Source organism: Sorex araneus, chromosome 4 (assembly GCF_027595985.1).
Source record: "Sorex araneus isolate mSorAra2 chromosome 4, mSorAra2.pri, whole genome shotgun sequence".
In the NCBI taxonomy this organism is placed as follows: domain Eukaryota; kingdom Metazoa; phylum Chordata; class Mammalia; order Eulipotyphla; family Soricidae; genus Sorex; species Sorex araneus.
The window spans coordinates 100,007,650-100,025,450 of record NC_073305.1 but is presented as its reverse complement, the minus strand read 5'-3'; the positions used below and the strand labels follow the sequence as shown (position 1 = coordinate 100,025,450).

At 54.1% G+C, this 17,801-nt stretch overlaps 1 pseudogene; it reads right to left on the bottom strand.

The window, feature by feature from the left end:
• Positions 1-4,175: 4,175 nt before the first annotated feature.
• LOC129404343 (aldehyde dehydrogenase, dimeric NADP-preferring-like) lies at positions 4,176-13,865 on the bottom strand (annotated as a pseudogene).
• Positions 13,866-17,801: the final 3,936 nt, after the last annotated feature.

Sequence of the window (17,801 nt, the reverse complement as noted above, 5' to 3'; positions counted from 1 at the left end):
TTGAGAAAAGAGAGCAACTGATATCCTCCAAGGCAAGGAGAAGCTTACTTACATTTATTTTCCATGTTAAATTTGAAAATACTAAGTAATGCTTTGGCCATTCAATCGACAGCACTAGTGCTTGAAGGTGGACTGAAACCAAAATCTAAAATGGTCTTTACCATTCACACACCTAAGTGTAGAACACCAAGTGAGACTTGGCTTCCTGTCAGCCAAAAAGCATTCCGGAGGAAACAAGAATGTGAAGTAACACACAGTTGGAGTGTCCAATCCAACATTTCTGGTGGAGAGAATCTCAACAGCCATGATCCAGAGACTCACTGTCCTTCTCTCTCCAAAGAGAGCATAAAACAGCTCGCCATAGCCGTGCTGCTGGAACCCCGTGCCAGGCTGTTTCATTCGCAGCACCTGGAGGGGGCAGGGAAGGCCCCTCCCTGCCCCAAGGGACCCAGCCCCAGCAGCCAAAACCTCCAGAACTCAAACACCACCATGCTCACGGCTGCTCTCCCCACACTCGGGCCAAACCCCACCCACGAGTGAGCCTATCCCTGGACCTCACCATACCCCACACCACTCGTACTCAAGAGTAGCGCACCAGGGGGCTTAATGAAGAAGGCAAGCCATCTTAGAGGGAAATATATTTTTATGGATATCTAGAAAAGCGCACAAGTCTCAACCCTTAACAACATAATTGTAATCTCTTTGAGAAGGGCTTAATGGCAGGCTCCTGGATGAACTACAACAATCTTCAACACTCTCCTCTAGGAAAGGTTTTTGGAGCATTTTCAGCGGTTTATTCATAACAAATAATACCAAATAAGTTATTCTGGTTCTGCTTTGGGGAGGGGTTGGGGTGCAGGATGGAAACATCCAAAATAAGGTGGTGCGGAGGTGTAATGGTGGTGGGATTGGTGTCCGAATATTCTATGTAATCAAATATTGTGAAGTACTTCGTAAAATCTTAAAAAATATTTTGATATTGTAAAAACAAAATAAATTAGCTAGATTTGAAAAAAGAAATCTATGGTAGGATTTCAGATGAGAAATGAGTTGTCAAGAGCAAAGTCAAGGTTATTCCCAGAGAGTCAAGAGGACCCAGGGAAGAGCAGGGTTCCAGGCAGAAAAAGCAGGACCCTTCCTGGGGATAAAGCACATGGTGGGATGAAGGCAGGGGTGGGGTTGGAAAATAGGAAGGCTTTCAGAGCAGAGGGACCCAGAGAAAGGGTCCAGGAAGGGTAGGCCAAGTGGGTAGGAAGGGTGGGGGAGGGTATGGTGGACACACACGGCTTCGCACCCCTCTGGAACCCTATTGGACTCTTCCCCCTTTGTGATGCAGGCGGCCCTATATAAGGCAGAGCCGCGCGCTCACGCTCAGTTGCCATAGGCAGCTTGTGGTCAGGATGATCGAGTCCAGTATATGGTTTATGATCGTTCTGATGATCGTTCTGGTGACACCCCGGCATGAGTCTTTATTGCGCTTAGGCTCAAAGCTGACGAGTAGTGATCCCACGACCGTCTTCCTGGCGTTGCTTGAGGTGCTCTTCTTTTTTGCTGTTTGCTTCACAATACCGACTCTCCTGGTCTTCTGTAAGAGAAAGATTGACCAAAAGGTAGGAGCCGGGGCCATTGCGTGAACAATTTGGTGGGTGGTGGTGATTTCTCTTTCTGTTCACACACTGAAACATGAATTTGTTTGGTTTAGAGAATCAGCAGATTCGGTCATCTAGGAGAGCGTAGGGCCTCAGTTGTCAAGGAGGACTGACTGGGTGGGAAAGGGGTTCACGGAAGAGAGAATTCCCTGAACTTCACAGACTATGTGGGTGGGGCGGCAGGTTCCCATCACAAAATCCCAACTAGTGCCGTCACACTAGAATCTACTTCCACTGGAGGGATTAAGGTCCCTTCAAACAGAAAAGTCCCACCACGACTTCCCTGGCTGGGCGGGAGATATCAAACCATCCTCCAGGTCAGCCCTTCAGGAGAGTGGAGCGGGGTTGGGCCCCGCCCCAGGGAGCACATCCCTGCCTGGTGTCCCTGAAGGGGGGCCTGCTGTCAACACCGAGATCCTTGTGTCATTCAGAGGAGAAAACTGGGAACGCAAAATCAAAACCCAAACCCAAACATTTCACGACATCTTAGGTGGACTCGAGGCAGAAACTCACCTCTCTGTCCCTGTGGGACTCTTACGGGTCGTGTGTGGACGTCAGAGCTTCTGAGAGGGGAGTGCAAAGCGGATCCCAAATGATCACCGATTCTTTCTCTCCTCAGAGGCAGAACACAGCTAGGAAAGGAAGGAGGGGCTCAATCCTGAGAGGTGAGTGCTGCCTTTGGCAGCTGAGCTCTCCCTGAGTGACTACTCCCTCCTTTCCCTGCAGTCCTGGGCCCATGGTCCCTCCGGGTGACCGGGTGACCGTGGCTTCCGCAGACCCTCCCTGGAAGCAGGGCCCTCAGAGGAGCCACTGAGAAGGCTGCCACAGTTGAGACATTGTCCTCTCTTGCTCTGCCAGGCTTGGCAATGAAGCAGGGAGAAGTCAGACAACGGGTGCTTGCACTTCTCACTGTGGGAGACAGTGAGAGACAGGGCTGGTGTCTCTGAGTGTTGGTGGGGATCAGAATCCCCGGGGAGGGAACTGCGGCCTTGGAGTCTCCAGGCAGACGATGGCTCTGAAAGGCTCTGAAGGAAGCAACAGGCCTCAGAGCGTCTTTGGCCGTTTGCTGCTCCTTGTTGGCTGCTGAGGGTCCCAGAGAAGAACATGCCCAGCTGCCCTCCATGGGCCCTGTGTCCGTGCCAGTGTGTGACCTTCACTCATAGAAGCTGCTCTCCCGGGTCCCTAGGTGAGAGGTACCACTTCAGCTTGGCGGACCTGCAGCAAATACAAACTATCCGGGACTTGCAAAGGTACGTGTGCGCCCTCCTTGGAGACCCGGTGTCACAGGGGGGCTTCAGGGCTGTCTGGGGAGGGGAGCCAGAGGAACAGGGGTGAGAGGAAGGCCTTGAGGGGGGTGTAGAGAGAGCTGGAAGCCATGGGAATGAAACCAGGGTAGGGACTGGCTTCAGAGCCTCACCCAGGTTACTGACTCCAGACCCTCCTCTGCCCGCTCATGGCCCTCTCTTCCCTTCCTTTCCCTCAGCAACCCCTTGGATGCATACAAGAACGACCCGCGTCGGGACCACCTGCTGTGCATCAGCCCATCCTGCAGGGTCTGCAGGAAGAAGGCCATCTGGTCTCCTCCGGACCGTGCTGCTCCCTCTGGTTCTCCTCCACCGTCCACGTTCCCGACGACCCGTCCAGGCACTGTCACCCCTGCGGCCCGTCCAGGCAAGCCAGCGTGTGCTCCCCTGCAGTGCACTGTCCCCTCCGCTCGGCCCGGGAGGCCCGTGGTGGCCCCACACAGTTCTAGAGTGGACATGGAGAAGGAGCCCGGTGTCTCACAGGGACGGAGGCAGCAGGGCAGAGGCGGGGAGCCGGGCAAGTCCATGGCCATGGCTGCAGAGACCTCCCAGACCACGGCCCCTCCCTTGGTTGCCCTCCCTGCTCCACGTCTGCCCTCTCCCTGCCACTCAGAGGCCAGGCCCATCAACTGCAAGCCGCATCTGAAGCCTCAGACCCTCAGCCCGTCTCCCAAAGTAGTGGACACCCAGCACATTCAGGCTGGCCCCCGCCGCCGCCGCCTTTTCCTAAACTTCCGTTGGAAGATCAGGAGGCCCCGATGCTTAGTCCAAAGGGGACAGGCGCCCAGAGGGCGCCCAGGCTGTCTCCTGAGAGCCCTGAGCTGCTGTGTGCCCTGCCTACGTGGAGAGAACGACTCGTGAAAAGGGGCTGACAGTGAATGCTTCCAAGGACAAGCTCCCTGCCTCCAGGGAAGCCACCCCTCCCCCTCCACCATCCTCATGGGGAGCCAGGGTCCCCCCAGACACCGCCCACTGACACCAGCTCCTCCCCACTGGAGGCATGAAGGCAGACCCTCAGCCCCACACTTCCCTGACTCTCACCATTAAATTCTTTGGAATCCCCAAGTGATGTCTGTCTGCTGTGTTGGAGCTTGAGCTGAGAGGCTGAGGGGGTTTGTTTAGCTCTGAGCAAGGTACCCCGGAACTTGTGGGAACAGAAGGAACCACATGCACGTGCCCGGTGTTCGCTGAGAGCAGCTGCAGGCCTTAGTGTTCCCGAGAATCAGAGCAGCCGACTCTCCCTCTCTGGAGGCTCGCTGGCCTTTCCAGGCATGGGGCTGAGGTCCCTGAAAGAATCGAGGACCCAACGGCTCTCCTAAAAGCAACCGCGAGAAGGAGAATTTCCTCGGTATTTAGAGACCAGTGATTAGGGGGTCCCACCCGGGTGAAGCCTTAATGCAAGGGGTGGGAACATCTGGCACCTTCCTGGGACCCTCACCTGGTTGGGGAAGGGACCATGATGTGTTTGGGGCGGGGACCCAGACCTGCTTTGGAGGGACCCTCACATGATTGGGGAGGGACACTGACCTGGTTTGGAGGGACCCTGACCCGGTTTGGAGGGACCCTGACTTGGCTTGGAGGACCCTGACCTGGTTGGGGAGGGACCCTGACCTGTTGTGGAGGACTGACCTCTTCTGGATGACCCTGACCTGGAGGGACCCTGACCTGGGGAGACCTGGCCGGCTTCCGATTGCGGACCCTCACCTAGCTGGAGCAGAGCCAAGCATCAGCTGAGCTGCCACCTCGACACTGGCAATGTCCTTTCAACTTGACCCTGAGATCGCCCCACTGGAAATGTCCCTAGCAATTGGTTTCCTTCTCCACATCTGGTTCCCAGGTTTCTCGGGGGTTGGTTATTTTCAGGACAGAAGCATTTAGCTGAGCAGTAGGAGAGGTGACCGGGCAGCCGCCTCTCCTGGGGTGAGATCAGCTGGGAGAAAGGGCATGCTTCCAGGGGTGCATGGGACAGTGAGAAAACTGGGCAGGGGGAAAGAAGGGCCTTGTGGTGGGACAGAAGTTTCTAGAAACACGGAGAGTTTGGCCTGGAGCCTCAGCCTAGCAGTCTCTTATACACGGACTTCATGGCTCCATGGTGAGATGCAACCTTCACTAACTTTCTTCTCCGGAAACATTCTGGGATCAATCTATAAGCAAGTGCTCAAGAACAAACTATTAAGTTATTGTGGGCCTATGAGGGGGGCGAGCTTACGGGAGTGTTGGGAAAATTGGGAAGGTGTGATGGTTGTGGGATTAGTGTTGGAATCCTGGATGTGTAACAAATCATCCTGAACTACTTTGTAAACCAGGGTGTTTATACAAAGTGAAGGGGAGATTAAGATCAATGAAAATGATTTTTATAAAGGAAAAGGTTTCTACCTGCTCCCTCCCCGTCCCGTGGTGCCCACAGGCCCACCAGGCGCCGCCACGCTGAGGCTCATGGGAGCTCTGCACAGCCCCTGCTGTCCTAGGTCTGAGGGGGTGTGAGCAAGCAGCCAGAACTGCGGGGATGCTGTCAGGCTCGGCCTTCGCCTCTCTGTGCAATTTATCTAGGTCCTTTCTCTGAGTCCACACCTGCTGCACAGCATTCTTTCTCTTTTGTTCCTATTTTTGAAATTTGTTTTCTATGTACTTCCTATATTTCGTGGGGGATAATTGATGTACTCATGTGTGTACACATACGTGTTGATCTTTCAGTTTCTCTCTTTGGGCAAAAGATTTTATGAGTGGGTAATGAGGAATGTGCTAAGCATTTTATTTTTCATTAAGTTTAAAAAATTGTATGCCTCACCTGGCTGTCCTCATGACATGCTTGGTTCTGTGCTAACAACGACTCCTCGGGACCATAAGTGGTGCCAAGACTGAACCCGGGCTCACCATGTGCTGCCCTAGGCCATTTATCTGCGTTATTTCTCAGGTCCCTAGTACTTTCTAGTTTTCAGGGGGGCTAAGGGACACAAAAAAAGAATCTTGAACCTGAGCAGCTTGCTGCAGAGACTCTCCAGACGCTAATTATCTAAAATTTTAGAATTCCAGGAGCACTGAGAGTGAGTGTGGCCACACAACATCTTATGCTATTCATAACAAGCAGTACAAAATAAATTGTTTAGCATTGCCTTTGCCTTTTCAGCAGGCTTGAGTGGTGGCGGGAAAATTCCAAATAATAATGGTGGGACTGGTGTCGAAATACTGAATGTAACCAAACTAGAGAGTATTGTGGAAATTGTCTGCCACACAGGCAAAGAAATTGTTGGGATGCAGGGTGGGGGGGTGTCGAGGGGGAGGTGGGGCAGTGATACTGGGGACATTGGTGGTGGAGAAAGTGGACCGGTGAAGAGGTGGGTGTTTGATCACTGTATGACCGAAACTCAAACATGAAAGCTTTGTTTGTAACTATCTCATGGTGAGTCAATTAAAAAAAAAAGAGCTGTACTAACAGGAATTCAGGTGCACCTTACTTTATGATAAAAACCGTTTTTCTTAAGGCTAAGTTGTCTTTACGAAAGCTTGCTAAGCTTCTCTTATTCACTGATAATTTTTCTAAACTTAGAGCTGATAGGCTAGTTCGCATAAGTGAATGAGATGTGTTAAAGCGATTTTCAAAGCAAGAAGACGATACCTAATGTGCTAAGGTAGGAAATAATATCTGCGGCCGCGTTAGCAGGAGGCCAAGCCCCTTTTAGACCACGCCTCCGTCAGGCCACGCCCCCGTTTCTTCCTAGCAGGGGCTCCTGGGACTTGGGTCCCCTGGGAAATGGCCGGGTTGGTGGAAGCCAAGTCCCGGCGGCCGCGTGGGAACCAGGGGCGCACTCGGGAGGCCTGGCTGGGAGTCTCCTGGGAAAAGGCCGGGTTGGAGGAAGCCGGGCGGACGGGAAAGCTGGGGCGGTGGGACGCGGGAAGTGTTAAAAAAAAAAAACAAAACCGTTTTTCATGTATTTCAAAACCTTTGTGCTAGGCACTACCCACAGGCCTGAGAATCCACCATGGCCATCACAGGGGCTCCTGCCAGCGGACAGGAAAGACAATTGAGAAAATTCAAAATGAGGGAAGTCTGAAGGAGAATCCTCAATACTGGATTTCCAGTCTCTCAACATTCCACTGACTGATGCTCGTGTCTGTGACCCTTAGAAGTGTGTGCCCAAATAGATTCCACAGGTTAGAAGATGATTACAGCGTTTCCTAGGGTCTTTCGTCAACAGGTGTCTTGAAAAGAATGTGTTGTCTCCCAATGTAGGTAGTACCTTCAAGCCCCTTACATGCATGTCACCTGGGTTCAACAGTGGCACCAAAAAACGAATTGATGGGGATATGAGGAACAAAAAGGAATTGAGGAGAATTTTAGGTTTGCTGGCTAGAGGTGGTTTCTTTTGATCGAGAAGAAACATCCCGTTTTGTGTGTGTGTGTGTGTGTGTGTGTGTGTGTGTGTGTGTGTGTGTGTGTGTGTGTGTGTGTGTGTGTGCCTTTAAAAAGCTAAACTTGAAGTGCCTGGTTCATTTGAGTGGTGTGGGCTAGACATGATCCTTGGGTGCCTCTCCAAACTTACTGCTGAGGTTGGTTCCTGGTTCATGGTGATGCTTGGTGGACCATGTGGTGATGGACTAGAACCTGGCACCTGTCAGAGCACATGCTCAGCCCACTGTGCTCTCTTCCTGTTCATCTTCAGATTTGTATATAAGTTTTGTTGGAATAACACAGATTTTCTTGTATTATTCTGAAGCTTCCGGAAATACAGCCAAAGCCACAGCCTGGGTCTTCTGTCTACTTCCGGAGGCTCAGTCACCAAGGACACCCCAAATGGAGCCACCAGCCCCAGGGAAAGCACACTGCCCCTGGTACCGCCCCCCCCTCCCACAGTGGGGCTCCAACTCGGAAAGGCTTTGGGGGCCATTCCCGCTGGTCAGGAGGCGCAATGGGGCCCTAAGCCAAGCTGAAGGGGCTTAGCCACGACAAAAACACAAACACACACATATTTGCACAGCAGGGTGGAAAACACCATTGGAATCTTTAGGTCCTGGGTGGGATGGGCGGCTGGTGTGGGTGTGGGGCCCCTGCGGGGTGGACCAGGAGAAGCAGGCACAGCTCTTGGGGAGACATGGCGAGCTGAGGCGGCCAGAACATTTCAGTGGCGAGTCTTGTGCAGGGAGGTCACAGATAGTGAGGCCGCGGGTGCCCCCGAGCCTAGCCCCCACAGCCCTGCTCCCCCTTCTCACCGTGGTGGCGCTGGGTGGGTATCTGGCCCTAATGGCCTCGTCGTCCTTCAGGGGCCTCACCAGGCAGGAGCGGCGGTGGGAGAAGGTCTCGAAGCTCTTCTTGCCATGGTAGGAGCTCATGCCACTCTTCCCTGGGGGGAGGAGCAGGTTCAGGAACGTCCCCAGGCATCGGGACTGGGGGTCAGCCCTGCCAAACCCCCTGGGCCTCTCTAAGCAGGCCTGGTGCCCCAGGGACCCTGTGCATTCCAGCACTCAAGGGACTTGTGTCTGGTGGGTGTGCCCACAGTGAGCGGGAAGCCATGACCCCTGCTGAATTCACTGGGTGGGTGTGCCCTGACCTCGGTAGGGGGCTGTTGGGCGCTAGGTCCTGCCCTAAACTCACCCACACCCACAAAGGGCAGAGAGTGCACAGCCATGTGGACGATGACGTCATTGGCTGTCACCCCACCACTTGAAGTTTCTGCAATCATCTTCTTAATCACCTGCAACAGCAAACCAGCCCCAGCCTCAGCCCAGCTCAGGGATCCTCCAGCCTCCCCCCTCCCCAGGCACCTCCTTCAGCCGCCAGGACCCCCACTCTCCCCACAGGGCACATCTTGGCAGGAACCCATAAGAGCAAATCTGTCTCGGCTGACCCTGATCCCAGTATCACCGGTCCCCTGCTCAGGGAGGCGCCTGCAGAGACGCAGAGAAAGAGACTAAGGAAAATGAAGTGACCTGGCCAGGTCCCCTTGCCTACCAGAATCCCTGCATGCAGCCCCGGGCTCAGCTCTCCGCGTGCGCTGCCTACCTGGTCCTTGTTGGAGAACACGTGGAGTGCCAGGGGCTTCTCGCGCTGCTTGATGAACTGGATGGCTTCGTCCAGGCTGCGCACGTGCACGATGGGAAGCAGGGGCCCGAAGATTTCCTCCTGCATCACCGGGGACTGCGGGTCCACGTTGGAGAGGATGGTGGGCACCGAGGCAGGAAACAGTCAGAGCCCATGGGCACGGGAGCCCTGCCCGCCAGGCCCCTCCATCTCCTTCACAGGTGGTTTGGGGACCGTCAGCCTACTGGGGGCTGCGGGGAGCCCAGGAGCCTTATCCATTTTTTATTTCACTTTTTTGTTTTGATTTGGGGTCACTCCAGGCGGTGCTCTGGGGACCACATGGGATGCCTGGGATGGAACCCCATTCGGTCGTGTGCAATGCCAGCATCCTACCTGATGTGCTATGGCTTCAGCCCTGGATCCTTATCTTGGGGATAGACACTCCCCTGAGGGCCACCTGAGCCCATGCCAGCATGCCTCATTCACTTAGTACTTCGAGGCCCCCTGGGGTGCGGGGAGTGATCCTCAGGCCTGACACTGACCCACACTTTCTGCTCTCACAGCTGGACTATGCCACTGTGCAGAGGAGGTGGGTTTGATTTGGCTTGTGTTTGGGGAGACTGTGGAGGTCGGGGGTCCTTCCTTGGTAGCACTGGGGGGGTGGGGAGATGCTGCCACTCTCTCTGCTTTGAGGAGGGGTCTGCTTAGGGGTTGGCGGGGCACTTAGCTGAGTTCAGCCCCGCCCACAGGTAGTGCCAGAAGAAGATTTCTCCCTGTCACCATGCCCGATGGCCACCACTCTGGGAGTGGGAGACACCTGCTGAAGGGCACGGCACGTACCTATGTACCGGGTGGCCGGGTCGCCAGTGGCCCCGTGGACGACCTTCTGGCCCTGCAGCAACCCCATCACCCTCTGGAAGTGCCGGGAACTGACGATTCGCCCGTAGTCATGGGACTTCTGGGGGTCTTCCCCGTAGAACACCTGTGGGAGAGGAGTGGCCTCAGGAGCGCTCTGGGGTCCATGCGGTGGCCCCTTCGTAGGGTCCAGTGCAGGAAGCTTGGCGCCACGGGGCCCTGACGACTGGGCCTGTGGGCTGTGGTGTAAGGGGGCGCTTTTGTGTGGCCAAAACATCAGGTTCAAAAGTCCGGTTCACAATGGACTCAGTTTTGCAGAAATGGGAGGGAGATGGCGGTGTGTTAGCTGATGTTAGCTGAGCCTTTCTTGGGGGTGGGAGTCCCCAGGTCTCTGCTTTTTCTTTTTGAATCCTTCTGCAGAGCCCTCCAACAGACTTGCATTCCTTCTCTGATCAGAAACATGAGCCAACGTTTGCTGAAGTCTCGAGCTCTGCATAAAGCCACCCTGCTTCCTCTCTGCAGCCCCTCTCTTCCCACCGGGGACCCACGTGCACCTTCAGGGACTTTTTGATCTTCTCCACAATCTGGCTCTCGATGGAAGGGTCACAGAGGATGTAGTCAGGGGCCACGCAATTCTGGTCGCTGTTCATGTACTTTCCCCAGGCAATGCGTCTGAGAATAGCCCATGGTGGATTTTTACCTGGCGGACCCCCAGGGCCGCGTGCTGCAGGGGGCGTGGGGGAAGTGGAAGACAGCAGCTGGGCACTCTCCGACAACAGCTCCCCAGATGTTTAGTTCAGATCCAGACCAGATCTATGCCCCGAACGAGTGATTGGGGGAGGGGCCAGTGGGCCCAGTGCCCCAACTTCATCCATGACTGGGGGATTTGGGGGGACTGAAGGGGTTGCCTGGCGTGAGCAGTCTCTGGCCTCTCTGTTCAAGCCCTTGACTCTGCAGGCCCAGCACCGCCTCGGTGGGGAAGGCAGCCCTGCCCCTCAGGCATGTACTTGGTAGGGGGGACGCAGGGGGGGAGATCTATGAGCTGCTGCTCTGGGGGCAGAGAGGTGATAGTGGGTAGGGCACTTGGCTTGCAAGGGGCTGACCCAGGTTTGAGCCCCAGCACCCCTTATGACCCCTGATCACTCCAGCCGTGATCCCTGAGTGCAGAACCAGGAGTACGCCCTGAGCACAGCCGGGCGTGGCCCCAAAATAAAACCAAGAAAAAAAGGTCTGAGCTGCTGGACCTCGACTATGAACATGGCCGCACTCTCCGTGCACAGCCCCCGCCCACTCACCAGCAGGCCACGTCCAGGTCACAGTCCTTGTCCACGTAGCAGGGACTCTTGCCCCCCAGCTCCAGCGTGACGAGGGTCAGGTGCTTCGCTGCAGCGGTCATGACGGTCTTCCCCACACCCGTGCTCCCCGTGTAGAAAATGTGGTGGAATCTCTCCTTGAGAACCTCCGTGGTCTCGGGGATGCTGCCGTTGAGCACTGGGTACAGATCCTTCCCAGCCAAGGAGGAAGTGGGAATCAGAGAAGGGTACAGCCCCCTGAGACCCCTGTCTGGGCAGCCCAGCTCAAGTCTAAGCCTGGGCTCTCTGGCAGGACAGAGCCACTGTCCCCATCACAGCGCTGCTGGCCCTGGCTGGAAGAATCCCTGTTGTGCAGCCCTCCCCTCCCGGGGCTCAGAGACTCACCTAGTCCAGGTACTGAGGAATGATGGTGGCTATCAGCTCTGCCATGTTCTCACTCAGCTCTGAGGGCTTGAGGACCAGGGCATTTCCTGCAGAGCACACAGACTCGGGTGACACTAGGGCAGTGGACACAGAAGGCATAACGAGCCATGTGCACACTAGCCCAGATGTGGGGGAAGAGGGGAGGAAATATAGGGAAGACCACGGGCCTGGCTGGGGGCAGAAATCGGAACAGCTGCTAAGGAAGCAGCATCCCTCTTAGCCCAACGCAGCCCAGCCCCAAGGGCAGAGGGAGCAGGGGCCTCAGTCACGGCTCTGACGCACAAGCTCCCTGCGCCTCCTGCACCAGGAGACCTGGCTGTGCAGATTAGATATGAGGCTGCTGCAGAGATGGGCTCCGTGCCCCTTTCCTCGCAGGCCGAGCCCCACGGCTCTCCTCCACCGAGGGCCACAGAGCCTGTTCCCTGCAGCAAGGGCGCCCACCATGGGCTGGAGGACGAGGTTGAAGGGGTAGTTCCAGGTGCCAATGATGAGAGCCACGCCCAGGGGCTCTGAGTGGATGTAGGATTCATCCTTCTGAGTCTGGGGGGTCTTTTCCACAGGCTCCTCAGCCGCCCACTCAGGGAGCTTCTTGATCATGTACTCGGTCTCCTCCAGCACGTACAGCACCTCCTCATAGTAGGCCGTCCACTCATTCTGGGCGGGAGAGCAGGTGAGGGGGTCCCTTCTCCAGCCCTGACCCCTACTGGTCTGCTCGCCTCTCCTAGCCTTGCCCTCCCATCTACAAAATGAGAGCCTGACCCTTGGCTCACAGGGCTGCTCTGTGGTTGAGAGGGACAAAACCCAACATGCTCGCCAAGTGGGTGCAGGCCATTCTTCATGGTACCTCCAGGACAGAAGAGGCAGGGGGAGGCGGTGGTAGGACTGACAAATACACAGTGTGTTGTCTGGGGGGGACGTGGGTTGAGAAGTCTCCGAGAGCGCCTTTGTGTGCTAGGGGCCCAGGTGGGACATGCCAAGTTTGAGTTACCAGAGAGTATCTTGAATTTGAGGGTCTGTGAATAATTTGAAAGTCTGTAGTGTTTGAGGCCTCTGTGAGTGTGTGTGTGGGGGGGGGTGTCTGCACATGTGAGCTAATGTGTTGTACACATGTGGATGACTGAGAGTGTGTGTGAGCATATATGTGTGTACATGTGTGTGCGCATGCGTGTGGGTGAGTGTGCACATGTGTGTAATAGAAGGTTGTGTGCGTCTGTGTGCATGTGTGTGCATGCGTGTGGCAGGGTTGGGGGTACTGTCAGGAACACCAATTATAGACTAAAATGAGACTGAGCCCATGATGGACCCCTAAGTCCGCCTGAAGAAGTGGGTAGAGAGGAGAAGAGGAGCGAATGCAGACCCTCAGACCAGGGGAGACACAGCGGGGGTGGGGGCTAGGGAGGAGGGAGTGCAGAGCACAGGCACGACAGAGCTGCTGGTGGGCTCAGAGAAGCCAGTTGGAAGCCGTGAGACAACAGAGAGGGCTTTTTCCTGGTCTGTGTTTTGATTGAAGGTGAGCAAACACAAGGGGAGATGGCTCAAAGCGCTGGAGTGCGTGATTTGCACCTGGAGCCCCGGGTTTATCTCTGGCATCACAGCCTCACATGGTCCCCTGAGCACTGGCACGTGAGATCCCCCCCAAACTAAAAAGAAAAATTTAAAGAGCAGTGCCAAGAGACATTAAAAAAAAAAACAGCAAAGGATGGCAGAGGATGGTTTCCACTGCCGCTCTGCTCACCCCCAGGGCAGCAAGGGTCGGGGACAGGGCCAGAGGACTTGGGGAGGTAAGAAGGGAGGGAGAAGCTGGTTGTGCTTAGGGCCAGGGACAGACAGTGGGGGATAGGAAACCAGCAGAGTCCCAACCGGGCTCACTGTGCCCCACCCACAGAGGAGAAACAAGGACCCCTGACATTTGGGGTGTCGGGGGCATGGATAGTTGAGCAGTGCGGAGAGAGCGGGGAAGAAAGGCAGACTGGAGAAGGGGGCTCAGCCTTGCTGCTCACGGTTCCCCACGCTGGCGGCCCGGCGGGGCTTCCCGCTCTGTGCCATGGGGAAGGGGAACGGGCGCCGCAGACGGGAGGCGAGCACACAGCCCCTGCTCTGTCCCCTCGCGTTCCTCGCATGGGCGCGAACCCGCGGGGCACCTTGTTGAGGTCCGCATGCAGCGTGTCTGTGCTGTCCTTGTCCTGCTACCTGAACATGCGCGCCAGCGCCTCCAGCGGCAGGGTGCGGAACTGCAGGGGGCGTGTCTTGCCCAGTTGAAGATGGCCAGGGTCTGCTGCACCATGTCATCGCTGATGCTGGTCATGGTGCCTGGGGAGAGAGGGGGGCACAGGGACACATCCTCAGTGCTCTGGGCCACTCATCGCATCGAGAGAGGAAGGTCTGGGAGCTGTAGGAGCTCTAGGAAATGCGACTTTGTTTTGTTTCTCAGGTCTTGAACCGAGGCGTCCTTACTCCTCTGGCAGTCTCCATGCCCAAGGAGCAGATGACGATCAGGTTTGCAGAGAGGACCAGGAAGTGGCCCTGTCTGTCATCTGAAGAAGAATCACTGCGGTGTGTTTAAGCAAAGCCAGAAAGAGCCCCTCAGGGCCCACTCCTGGCAGTGCTCAGGGACCATGTGAGATGCCGAGTGCAAGGCAAACGCCCTACCCGCTATACTATGGCTCCGTAGCCAGCCTCTCCTTGTATCTCCTGAGTCCTAATAATGGATCCTCTTCCAAACAATTCCAGTCTGCTCATTCAAACTCAGAGAAAATACTAACCACTGAAAGTTTTCTGCAAGTACTAACTGGAACATGAAATTAATGTAGTGTGTATATGTGTATGTCTTTACATTCTTTGCACCAAGCCGTGCTACCAAGCAACTTCTGAATGTCAATTTTAGTTCAGGGGCTCATGTAGATGTGTGTGACATAAATGTTTGCTTTATATCCAATGAGTTAGGACAGAAGCAGGCATAAGAATCTAGTCATCTTTATCAAAGTATTCCCTTACCAAATAAATGATTTAGACTCCAGTATGCTCAATCACAAGACTCTGATAAGTGCTCCTACTGAAATAAATTCAGTCTAGCGTAATATTTCGTTCTTCTACCATCAAATTCCACAAGTCTGTTCCTCAGGATATTTTTTGGGTCTAGCTTACGGGATTGTGAAGCAAAGGTGGGAAGTGGCTCAGGGCACAGCAGGACCCCTGCTGCCCCACATTTCCCATTGTTGGGGTGTGGGGTTTGATGGGCATGGTATTGTGGTGTTGTGTGCATGGAAAAGATGATCTGCTGCATTGTACATCTGGTAACTGAATACACATGGTGAAAATAAAGAGAGAATGAAGAGCGATATTTTGGTCAAGATGATCTTTGTTGGGCTACAAAGAAACTCAAGTGGCAGAAAACACAGTGAGCGCATGCAGGCCTGAGTGTGATCCCAGGAACAGCTGACCGTCAGACACCCTGTGTGTGGCCTCCAAGCCCTCACACCCAAGCACCTCTGGATATGAAGAGGACCTGGGTCCTGGTTTAGGGAGCCGCCATCCCTAGTCATCAAAATTCGAAAACAAACTTTGGAAAATGGGAGGAAGTCTTTTGTTGTGGAACTGGAGCTGATGTATTTGCTAAAGAAACTCTCTCTCACTCACTCTCTCCTTCCGTGTGTGTGTGTGTGTGTGTGTGTGTGTGTGTGTGTGTGTGTGTGTGTATCTGGGTAGAGTGTGACCTGAAAGTTTGAGTTTTAAGCATCAGTCAATTTGAGAAAAGAGCAACTGATATCCTCCAAGGCAAGGAGAAGCTTACTTACATTTATTTTCCATGTTAAATTTGAAAATACTAAGTAATGCTTTGGCCATTCAATTGACAGCACTAGTGCTTGAAGGTGGACTGAAACCAAAATCTAAAATGGTCTTTGCCATTCACACACCTAAGTGTAGAACACCAAGTGAGACTTGGCTTCGTGTCAGCCAAAAAGCATTCCGGAGGAAACAAGAATGTGAAGTAACATACAGTTGGAGTGTCAAATCCAACATTTCTGGTGGAGAGAATCTCAACAGCCACGATCCAGAGACTCACTGTCCTTCTCTCTCCAAAGAGAGCATAAAACAGCTCGCCATAGCCGTGCTGCTGGAACCCCGTGCCAGGCTGTTTCATTCGCAGCACCTGGAGGGGGCAGGGGAGGCCCCTCCCTGCCCCAAGGGACCCAGCCCCAGCAGCCAAAAACCTCTAGAACTCAAACACCACCATGCTCACGGCTGCTCTCCCCACACGCGGGCCAAACCCCACCACGAGTGAGCCTATCCCTGGACCTCACCATACGTCACACCACTCGTACTCCAAGAGTCGCGCACCAGGGGGCTTAATGAAGAAGGCAAGCCATCTTAGAGGGAAATATATTTTTATGGATATCTAGAAAAGCGCACAAGTCTCAACCCTTAACAACATAATTGTAATCTCTTTGAGAAGGGCTTAATGGCAGGCTCCTGGATGAACTACAACAATCTTCTACACTCTCCTCTAGGAAAGGTTTTTGGAGCATTTTCACCGGTTTATTCATAACAAATAATACCAAATAATAATACCAAATAATACCAAAAATTCTGGTTCTGCTTTGGGGAGGGGTTGGGGTGCAGGATGGAAACATCCAAAATAAGGTGGTGCGGAGATGTAATGGTGGTGGGATTGGTGTCCGAATATTCTATGTGATCAAATATTGTGAAGTATTTCGAAAAAACTTAAAAAATATTTTGATATTGTCAAAATGAAATAAATTATCTAGATTTGAAAAAAGAAATCTATGGTAGGATTTCAGATGAGAAATGAGTTGTCAAGAGCAAAGTCAAGGTTAGTCCCAGAGAGTCAAGTGGACCCAGGGATGAGCAGGGTTCCAGGCAGAAAAAGCAGGACCCTTCCTGGGGATAAAGCACATGGTGGGATGAAGGCAGGGGTGGGGGTTGGAAATAGGAAGGGAAGGCGTTCAGAGCAGAGGGACCCAGAGAAAGGGTCGAGGAAGTGAAGGCCAAGTGGGTAAGAAGGGTGGGGGAGGGTATGGTGGACACACATGGCTTCGCACCCCTCTGGAACCCTATTGGACTCTTCTCCCTTTGTGATGCATGCGGCCCTATATAAGGCAGAGCCGCGCGCTCACGCTAAGTTGCCATAGGCAGCTTGTGGTCAGGATGATCAAGTCCAGTATATGGATTATGATCGTTCTGATGATCGTTCTGGTGACACCCCGGTATGAGTCTTTATTGCGCTTAGGCTCAAAGCTGACGAGTAGTGATCCCACGACCGTCTTCCTGGCGTTGCTTGAGGTGCTCTTCTTTTTTGCTGTTTGCTTCACAATACCGACTCTCCTGGTCTTCTGTAAGAGAAAGATTGACCAAAAGGTAGGAGCCGGGGCCATTGCGTGAACAATTTGGTGGGTGGTGGTGATTTCTCTTTCTGTTCACACACTGAAACATGAATTTGTTTGGTTTAGAGAATCAGCAGATTCGGTCATCTAGGAGAGCGTAGGGCCTCAGTTGTCAAGGAGGACTGACTGGGTGGGAAAGGGGTTCACGGAAGAGAGAATTCCCTGAACTTCACAGACTATGTGGGTGGGGCGGCAGGTTCCCATCACAAAATCCCAACTAGCGCCGTCACACTAGAGTCTACTTCCACTGGAGGGGTTAAGGTCCCTTCAAACAGAAAAGTCCCACCACGACTTCCCTGGCTGGGCTGGAGACATCAAACCATCCTCCGGGTCAGCCCTTCAGGAGAGTGGACTGGGGTTGGGCCCTGCCGCAGCGAGCACATCCCTGCCTGGCGTCCCTGAACGGGGGCCTGCTGTCAACACCGAGATCCTTGTGTCATTCAGAGGAGAAAACTTGGAACAAAAAATCAAAACCCAAACCCAAACATTTCACGACATCTTAGGTGGACTCGAGGAAGAAACTCACCTCTCTGTCCCTGTGGGACTCTTACGGGTCGTGTGTGGACGTCAGAGCTTCTGAGAGGGGAGTGCAAAGCGGATCCCAAATGATCACCGATTCTTTCTCTCCTCAGAGGCAGAACAGAGCTAGGAAAAAAACGAGGGCCTCAATCCTGAGAGGTGAGTGCTGGCTTTAGCAGCTGAGCTCTCCCCCAGTGACCACTCCCTCCTTTCCCTGCAGTGCTGGGCCCATGGTCCCTCCGGGTGACCGGGTGACCGTGGCTTCCGCAGAGCCTCCCTGGAATCAGGTCCCTCAGAGGAGCCACTGAGAAGGCTGCCAC